Consider the following 8,831-nt stretch of genomic DNA (forward strand, 5'->3'; position numbering starts at 1 on the left):
CCCACATATATTTTATTTATTATTATATTGCATTGAGGACAATGCAAGGTTTTTCTAGTAGGGTGGGTTAGTTATTACTGTATGAGTATTTAGGCAAAGTCTGAGTACCCTAGATACTTGATTTAATCCTTGAGATTTTCTTGCTTGTGTTCTTTTTCCCCATAAGAAAATTTATGCTGAATCGGCATGTTTAGGATGTAAATGTGAGATAAGAATAGGTATCTATGGCATGATGGCTAGAAGGTTTAAAACAGAAAAATAGACCCCTCCAAAATTAAATTTAAGTATAGTGATTGTTCCTTTGATATATTGACTATGTGGGATATTTGTGTGACATGATGTAAACTGATATGATAACACATGATTTGGACTAAAACATGAACCAGATATTGATAATTGATAATGAAACTTGATGTCAAGTATGTGTGAGATATTTGTGTGTTCTGACCATTTGTATCAATCTAGGACCTTCCCCATTATTCATACTGTGATAATTGAATTTTTGATTAGGAAAGGACCATAGGCAATTATTGAATTAGTCCGCTTAGCCCTACAAGAACCAGCCAAATATTGTTTGACCCTTTTCAACCAAAGATTTGAGCCTCTTAAAAGACATTTTTGATTCAATAATGCATACTTAAAATGTACCTATCCCTAGGACAATGTGCATCTTAACTTAGGCTAAAGTTGAGGTGGCTACTATAAGAGGAAACAAAAAAGGAAAGGTGTATGAGAAAAGAAAAGCAAGAAAATAAAGGGTGTGATAAAGAAGAGCGAAAAGAAGAAAAAAAGGGTGAGTGGCCAAGATGAAAAAATAACTTAGCAAGCATTAGCAATGAAAAGCATGAAATATAAGAAAAGTGCTGAGAACAAACAAACAAAAGGCACACCCGAAGTAAAAGTTAAGAATAGGAGTAAAGCGAGTTTTGGGTTGTAAGATGTGGAATTAAGGTTAAGGTAGTGTTTGAGGAGGGCCAAAAGTCACTAAAATCACAATACACCACACATGTCCCCGAGCCTATGTTACAAGCCAAAAAAAGTCCTATTGTGATCCTAATTCAACTGTTCAAGAGTCTAAGTATTGAAAATAAGGGCAAGCCTATGGTATTTTACATAAAGGTTTAAATATTTTTTGTGAGCATGAGTATTTTCTGCATCCCTGAGTTTTAAAGAAATATCTACAATATGTGTGAAAAGGGGACTTTACCTCAGTGAGGAACAAGTGACATTGTTGAAAAAGTTATGAAAATTGCTGAATGTTGTTTTTGCTTGCGAATTTATCTATTAGTGTTGAAATGTATCGTATTGATTCGCATAAGTTAGTTTGATTTGAAATATTGGTTGCAAGGCTATCATGAATGAAAATTGGAAGGGGTCGAGAGTAAATAGCCTTGTGATTTTTGTAAATTCTTGGTCTTATGTTGTGTTGTGTCATTTTAGTATAGTACAGTTTCTTAAGGACAAGCAACCATTCTAAGTTGAGGGAGTTGATGAACCATGGGTCTACGGTACTTTTAATACTTTAAACTTGAGAAATTGCATGTCTTTTGAGCATTTTTTAATATATTTGATGTTATTTGTATTTGTTTTGCAGGAAACTAAATCAGAGTATTAATCGAGGAAGCACTGCACTGATTACAAGAGTTTTTGGAGTTTATGAGTCCATCCTACAAGTCGTAGTAACTTCTACGAGTCGTAGGCATCAGTCGTCAAAATGGCAATGAAAAGTTAAAGCAGAATGGAAGTTATGAGTCAAGTTTATGACTCATCCAAATGACTATGAGTCGTAAATTCTATCAGTAAAAGAGACTACAATAGTTAAAATCCAGGACCTGACCTATGAATGAAGATTATGAGTCATTTTGAAGATTACGAGTCGTAGAAGTCGTCTGTGAAGAAGAAGAGTTCAACAGTGCAAAGTGTTGGATTACAAGTTGGGTCTACAACTCATCAACTTAAAGACGATTCATAGAAATGAGTCATAAAACCCAATCGACTTAAGGTTTTCTACTTCTTCCAAACTCATATTTAATTAGGATTAGTTGTCTATAAATACATTCCTTAGATTTATTCTTACATTATGCATATTTTTGGGGTTGAGAATTAAGCTTGAACTAATTTTGGGCTTTTATTATTGAATTCTCGATTTTGTCATCAATAATTACGTTCAGATTTTATTTGAAGATTTTGGATTCTCACATTCATCATTGTAAGTGTATGATTTCTTTTAAACCAAATATTATTGATTGTGATCACGTAGTTATGAGTAGCTAATTGCATAACTAGGGTTGTGGGAACCATGAAGAATTAATGATGTAGACTTAATAAAAATTAATTCTTGAATAGTGTGCATGCATGTATTGTTTTTTCCTTCACTTTGATTTATTTTTAACGCTGACCAACGTTAGAAATCACCTTATTCTTTCTTGGCGGATCAAGGAGGTAACAGATGGGAAAAGGGATTAAACAACGAGATTTGGAGCTAATCATCCTCATCTAATTAGCTTAAACGGATCAAGGAATAGCTAAATCTGAGATCACTAGTAAGGGTTAGTAAATCATACACTCGTAGACGAATCAAGTTGCATAGTAAAATTTGCTTATTTGTTGGATCAAGAACATAGGTGAAATTAACTTACCGATTCCATATATAATACACTAGAAAAGGATTACTAATAAAAAAAGTCTAGGGTTGTGGGAACCATGAAGAATTAATGATGTAGACTTAATAAAAATTAATTTTTGAATAGTGTGCATGCATGTATTATTTTTCCCTTCACTTTGATTGCTTTTTAACGCTGACCAACGTTAGAAATCACATTATTCTTACTTGCCGGATCAAGGAGGTAACCGATGGAAAAAGGGATTAAACAATGAGATTTGGGGCTAATCATCCTCATCTAATTAGCTTGAACAGATCAAGGAATAGCTAAATCTGAGATCACTGGTAAGGGTTAGTAAATCATACACTCGTAGATGGATCAAGTTGCATAGTAAAATTTGCTTATTTGTCGGATCAAGAACATAGGTAAAATTAACTTACTGATTCCATATATAATACACTAGAAAAGGATTACTAATAAAAAAGGTCTACATAGTTAAGGATTAATGGAGAACACGTACACCCTAGTTTTGTTTTATATTGACTTAAAACAAATAATACAAATAATAATAAATGAATTATCAATACAAATATTCGAATGGAGATGAAATTTGAGCATATCAGTAGGTCACTCTGACCAGATTTAATGAGGGGTATTTTGGATATTTCACATCTATGTACACCTATACTATGTTATTTTGGGGTGTCCTACAAACCTTATGAGTACCTAAATCCTTCAAATTCTTATTATTTCCTCTCATTCACTCAAAACTCTCAAAAGAACTCAAGTCTTCTTCTCTAAGGATCCTCCCAAGGTGAATTAGTGGTATTCAATCTTCAAGTCTCCTCTTCCAAGTTTCAAGGCTAGAATCCATCAAGGTATGTTGGAACCATGGAGTCCCAAAGATTTTGCTCTTTTCCTATCAATTTCAATTCAATGATTCTCGGGTTTTGATCTATTTGGATTGGGTCAACTCAATTATGTTTTTACAATCACTATGATCTAATGTTTTTCAATGAATTTTACAAGGACCTATGCATTATGCTAAGAATTTCAAGTATTTACTAAGGATTTATGGTCATGAATTCAATGAATATCCATGTATGATTTATGAAAGTTATGAATTATGATTCAAGTATATTTTCAAGTATGAAACCATTAATTGTGAAAGATTTTCTCACAATATGAAAAAAATTATGATTTGGTTGCTTAGAAAGGTAAGTGTCCACTTTTTATGTTATGGTCATGGTTTTCAAGAAACTGTTCCTATTATGCTATTTTATGAATAAGGATTGGTATTATTTTTCATTCTTAATGATTATGTTTGCATGTATTCCATTGGGATTGACTTAGTACCAAGCAAACTTTATGGTGGGGATCCATGAGGGAACCCTAGTAGCAACCCTTAGTTCCAAAACTACGTACCACCATAGGTGCATTTATGGCTTAGCTAGTGGATCCACATATAGCTCATGTTATGTTTATGATACAGAGTCTGCAAGTAGCCTCTCTCTTGTCAATGGAGGAGTTACATCGGATTCCAGTTATAGCTCACATAGTCTTAAATATCGATTAAGTTTAATATCCCACATATGTATATGCTATGTTAGAAGTTCTTATGATATTTTGTGATTCATTGACCATATGATATGTTTCAAGTATTTTCAAGTTTTATTCATGTTTTCAAGTTTTATTCATGTTTTCAAGACATTGGTTATGTATCGCATGTTCATATTGACTATGTCCGATTATCACTGTTCATGCATGCTTCTCACATACTTAGTGTATTCTATGTACTAACGCATATTTTTTCCTATATTATATCATAGTGTAGGGTCTGATGATCATCACGCACATCCCGATCGTGGCTAGAGCTTAAGTTAGTACTTCTTTTTATAGGTGAGTCCTCATGTTTTGAGGACAAGAAATTTATGTAACTTTGCATTCCTTATGACTTTCATTCTTATGTTGGTGAGCTAGGAGCTTTTCCTAAGCCCCATCAATAGTAGTAGAGATATGTTAGATTTGTCATAGAGTATATGTTGTCCCGTTATTCAAAGATATTAGTTTGCTTTTCCCTTCTTATGAGATTTCCTAATCGAGACTTTTATTCCGCATTTGTGATGTCTCTTGGTATGCTCTTATTTACCTTATGTGTGCTCATGTATGGTATTATAAAAGGCTTGGTTGGAGTTCTTCGGGATTTAAATCGTTGTGTCATGTCTACAGCCTAGCTTGGGTTGTGATAGTCTTATCTCTAGTGTAGGATAGTTGGGTCACCTCCGATGACATAGGCTCAGTTCTCCGAGGATTTCTTGTAGAAGTATGTACCTCGCAGCTGGAGGGAGAATTTTTGGAATAAGTTCACAGACCTGACTCAGGGTTCTTTATCAGTTGTGGAGTATGAGGCATTATTTCATAAGTTAGCTAGATATGCGGCTATTATTACGCCGACGGAGCACTAGATGGTGTGCAGGTTTGTTAGAAGGATCTCATTTCCACTTAGAATGGCTAAAGAGAAAATGGTTCACAGACTATTTTTTTCTACAGATAGTGGATCATGCATGTACTATCTCGAGGATCTGTCGTGAGGCTTATGGAGGCAGCGATAAGAGGCCCCGCCATCAGGGTGGTTTCAGTGAGTTTCAGTATTGTGGTAGGGTAGTTTTGGTTAGAGGTTACCCACAGTAGTTTAAGCCCTCTAGGCCAATTCAGGTAGCTCTTCAGCTTACAGATGGTGGCTCTTTTGTGGGTGCTAGTAGGCAGATGGTTCAGGCTCCAATTCAGTTTTCTTAGGGTGAACATTCTAGGTCCTCAGGCCATGGTGGCCGGCTGGGTTAAGATGAGCCAACTCAAAGGGGTACTTTAGGTGGGTCATGTTATAACTGTGATGTGATAGGCAACTTTGCTAGGGAGTTCCCTATGATCGATCACCATAGATAATAGGGTCATCTAGGTCAGCAGGTTCAGGCCCTTAGGGCTCCAGTTCAGTCTACCAGAGGTAGTACTCAGGGCAGCAGGGGTGGCCCTCAGGATACTCGAGGTGGTCCTTAGTAGGAAAGGTTGGGTGGTCGAGATTGATGCCACATGTATGCTTTTCTAGGGAGGCCAGAGGTGAAGGATTTGGATGTCGTTAACATATGTATGATCTTTATCTCTCGTCAGCCTGCATATGTTTTATTTGATCTGGGGTTCACCAACTCGCATGTCTATTCCTATTGTGCTACTCATCTATATGTGTTGTGTGAGCCTTTGCTTGAGCCTATATGTGTAGCTACCTCCATAGTGATTCTTTAATAGTGGATTGATAACTATCTTGGGGTATGATACTTGGGCAAACTTGATTCTATTAGATATGGTAGACTTCGACCTAATTCTAGGTATCGATTGGTTATCTCCTCATCATGCGGTCTTGGATTGCTTTTCCAAGACCATTACATTATGCATGTCTAGCATTCCTCTAAATATGTAGACAGATACTATTATCCATATGCCCAGGGGTATGATCTATTTTCTGAGAGTGCGGCGATTGGTAGAAAAGTGGAGTCTTGCATATCTTAATTATTTTCGTGATACTAGTGTTGACACTCCTTCTCTAAATTTAGTTCGATGGTAAGAGAGTATCGTGATCTGTTTCCTATTGATCTACCTGGTCTTCATCTTGATCATGTTATTGATTTTGGCATTGATATTGAGCCGAGTACGCAGCCAATTTCTATTCCACCCTACTGAATGGCTCCAGTTGAGTTGAGAAATCTTAAGGAGAAGCTCTAGGACCTCCTGAGTAAGGAGTTCATTAGACCCAGTATGTCTTCTTAGGGTGCTCTTATCTTTCTTGTGAAGAAAAAGGATGGTACCTTGTGTGTGTGTATTGACTATAGGCAGTTGAATAAGGGGACTATCAAGAACAAGTATCCTATGCCATGGATTGATGATTTATTTGACCAGCTCCAGGGTGTAGTGTGTTCTCTATGATAGACTTGAGATCAGGCTACCACCAGCTAAGGATTAGGGCAGTGGACATCCATAAGACTGCCTTTAGGACTCGATACAGCCATTATGAGTTCTTATTCATGTCTTTTGGATTAAATAATGCCCTGGTAGTGCTCATGGACTTAATGAACCATATGTTCAAGCCCTACTTATACTCTTTTGTGATAGTGTTTATCAACGACATTCTAGTCTACTCTAAGAGTAGGGAGCAGCACATGAGGGTTATACTTCAGACCTTGTGAGTCAGTAGTTGTATCCCAAATTTACTAAGTGTGAGTTTTGGCTTGAGTCTTTAACATTCTTAAGACATATGGTGTCTAAGGATGGGATTAGGGTAGATCCAACGAAGGTCACCACAGTTTGTGAGTGGACCAAGCCCACTTCTCCTATTAAGGTTCGCAGTTTTATTGGTTTGGTAGTCTAGTACATGCATTTTATGGAGGGGTTTTCTTTGATAGAGGCACTTTGACTAGATTGACTCAGAAAAATGTCCCTTTTCAGTGGTCTGATGAATATGAGGCAAACTTTTTGATGCTTAAGGTCTTGTTGACTTTAGCTACGATTCTAACTCTTCTTTTTTAGGGCCATGGGTTTACCGTCTACTGTGATGTTTTTGGTGTTGGCCTAGGTTGTGTGCTAATATAGCATGATAGAGTTATTACTTATGCTTCCAGGAAACTAAAGCTTCACAAGAAGAACTACCCCACTCATGACTTAGAGTTGGCGGCGATAGTCTTCGCGTTGAAGATTTGGCGGCATTACCTATATGGAGTTCATTGTGAGATGTATACTGACCATCGTATTCTTTAGTATATCTTTATACAGAGGGACTTTAATCTGAGACAGCGCAGGTGGTTGGAGTTACTGAAGGATTATGACCTATTCTTTATCACCCAAATAAGGCTAATATAATGGAAGATACCCTGAGTTGAAAGACAATGAGTATGGGGAGTTTGGATTATTTAGTTGTAGAGGAGTGGCATATGGCTTCAAAAATTCAGTCCATAGAAAATCGGATGGTTAGACTTGATATTTTTTAGCAGGTTTGGGTACTTAATTGTGTGGAGGCTAGATCTTGTTTGATGGAGAAAATACAGGCATAGCAGTTTGATGATCCATAGTTGAGGGTGATTAGATATAGGTTGCTTAGCAGTAAGGCGAGGAAGGCGACCTTAGATCTAAAGGGTGTTTTAAGGATTGAGGGTCGTATTTGTGTTCCTAGAGTTGGAGACTTGGTTATGCTGATTCTTGAGGAGTCCCATTTTTCTAGATATTCTATTTATCCTGGTGCAACAAAGATGTATCGTGATATGAGGTAGGACTACTGGTGGTGTGGGATGAAGAGGGATATTTCAGCTTTTGTGGCTAGGTGCTTAAACTGCCAACAGGTGAAGTACGAGCACTAGAGGCAATGTGGTTTAACCCAGCAGCTCTCCATTCCGGAGTGGAAGAGGGATCGGATAGCTATGGACTTTGTGTTAGTCTTGTCATATACTTTTTAGAGCTTTAATGTTATTTGGGTCATCATTGATTAATTTACCAAGTCTGCTCACTTTCTGCCAGTTCAGACTACCTACAGTTCGAAGAGGTTAGGTCAGATCTACATTCAAGAGATTGTCTATTTGCATGGTGTGCCGGTGTCCATTATTTAAGATCATAGTACTTAGTTAACTTATATTTATGGAGGTCCATTTAGATGGATTTATTTACTAGAGTTAAGCTCAGCACAACATTTCACCCACAGACTAAATGTCAGTCTTAGAGCACTATTTAGGTCTTAGAGGACATGCTTTGGGGCTGTGTTATCGATTTTGGGGGTTAGTGGGATCAATTCTTGGCTTTGCCAGAGCATGTATCATAATAGCTAATATTCCATCATTCAGATGAATCATTTTGAGGCATTGTATGGTAGGAGGTGTCATTCTCTTGGGGGCTGGTTTGATGCTTTTGAGGTTAGGCCATAGGGCACCAACCTATTGTGAGATTCTATGGATAGTGACTTTGTGATCTAGGAGCGACTTCGTATTGTCTAGATTATACATAAGAGTTATGTTAACCAGAGGTTGTTCAGGTATATCTGTGATTGTCGTCCATGAAGGGTGTGATGAGATTTGGGAGGAGGGGCAAGTTTAGCCCCAGGTTCACCAGTCCTTATGAAATCTTGAGACGGGTAGGTGAGGTGGCCTATGAGATAGCCTTACCTCTACATTTTTAGGTGTTCACACTTTTTTCCAT

The sequence above is a fragment of the Solanum dulcamara genome, chromosome 2, assembly GCF_947179165.1.
Source record: "Solanum dulcamara chromosome 2, daSolDulc1.2, whole genome shotgun sequence".
Classification (NCBI taxonomy): Eukaryota; Viridiplantae; Streptophyta; class Magnoliopsida; order Solanales; family Solanaceae; genus Solanum; species Solanum dulcamara.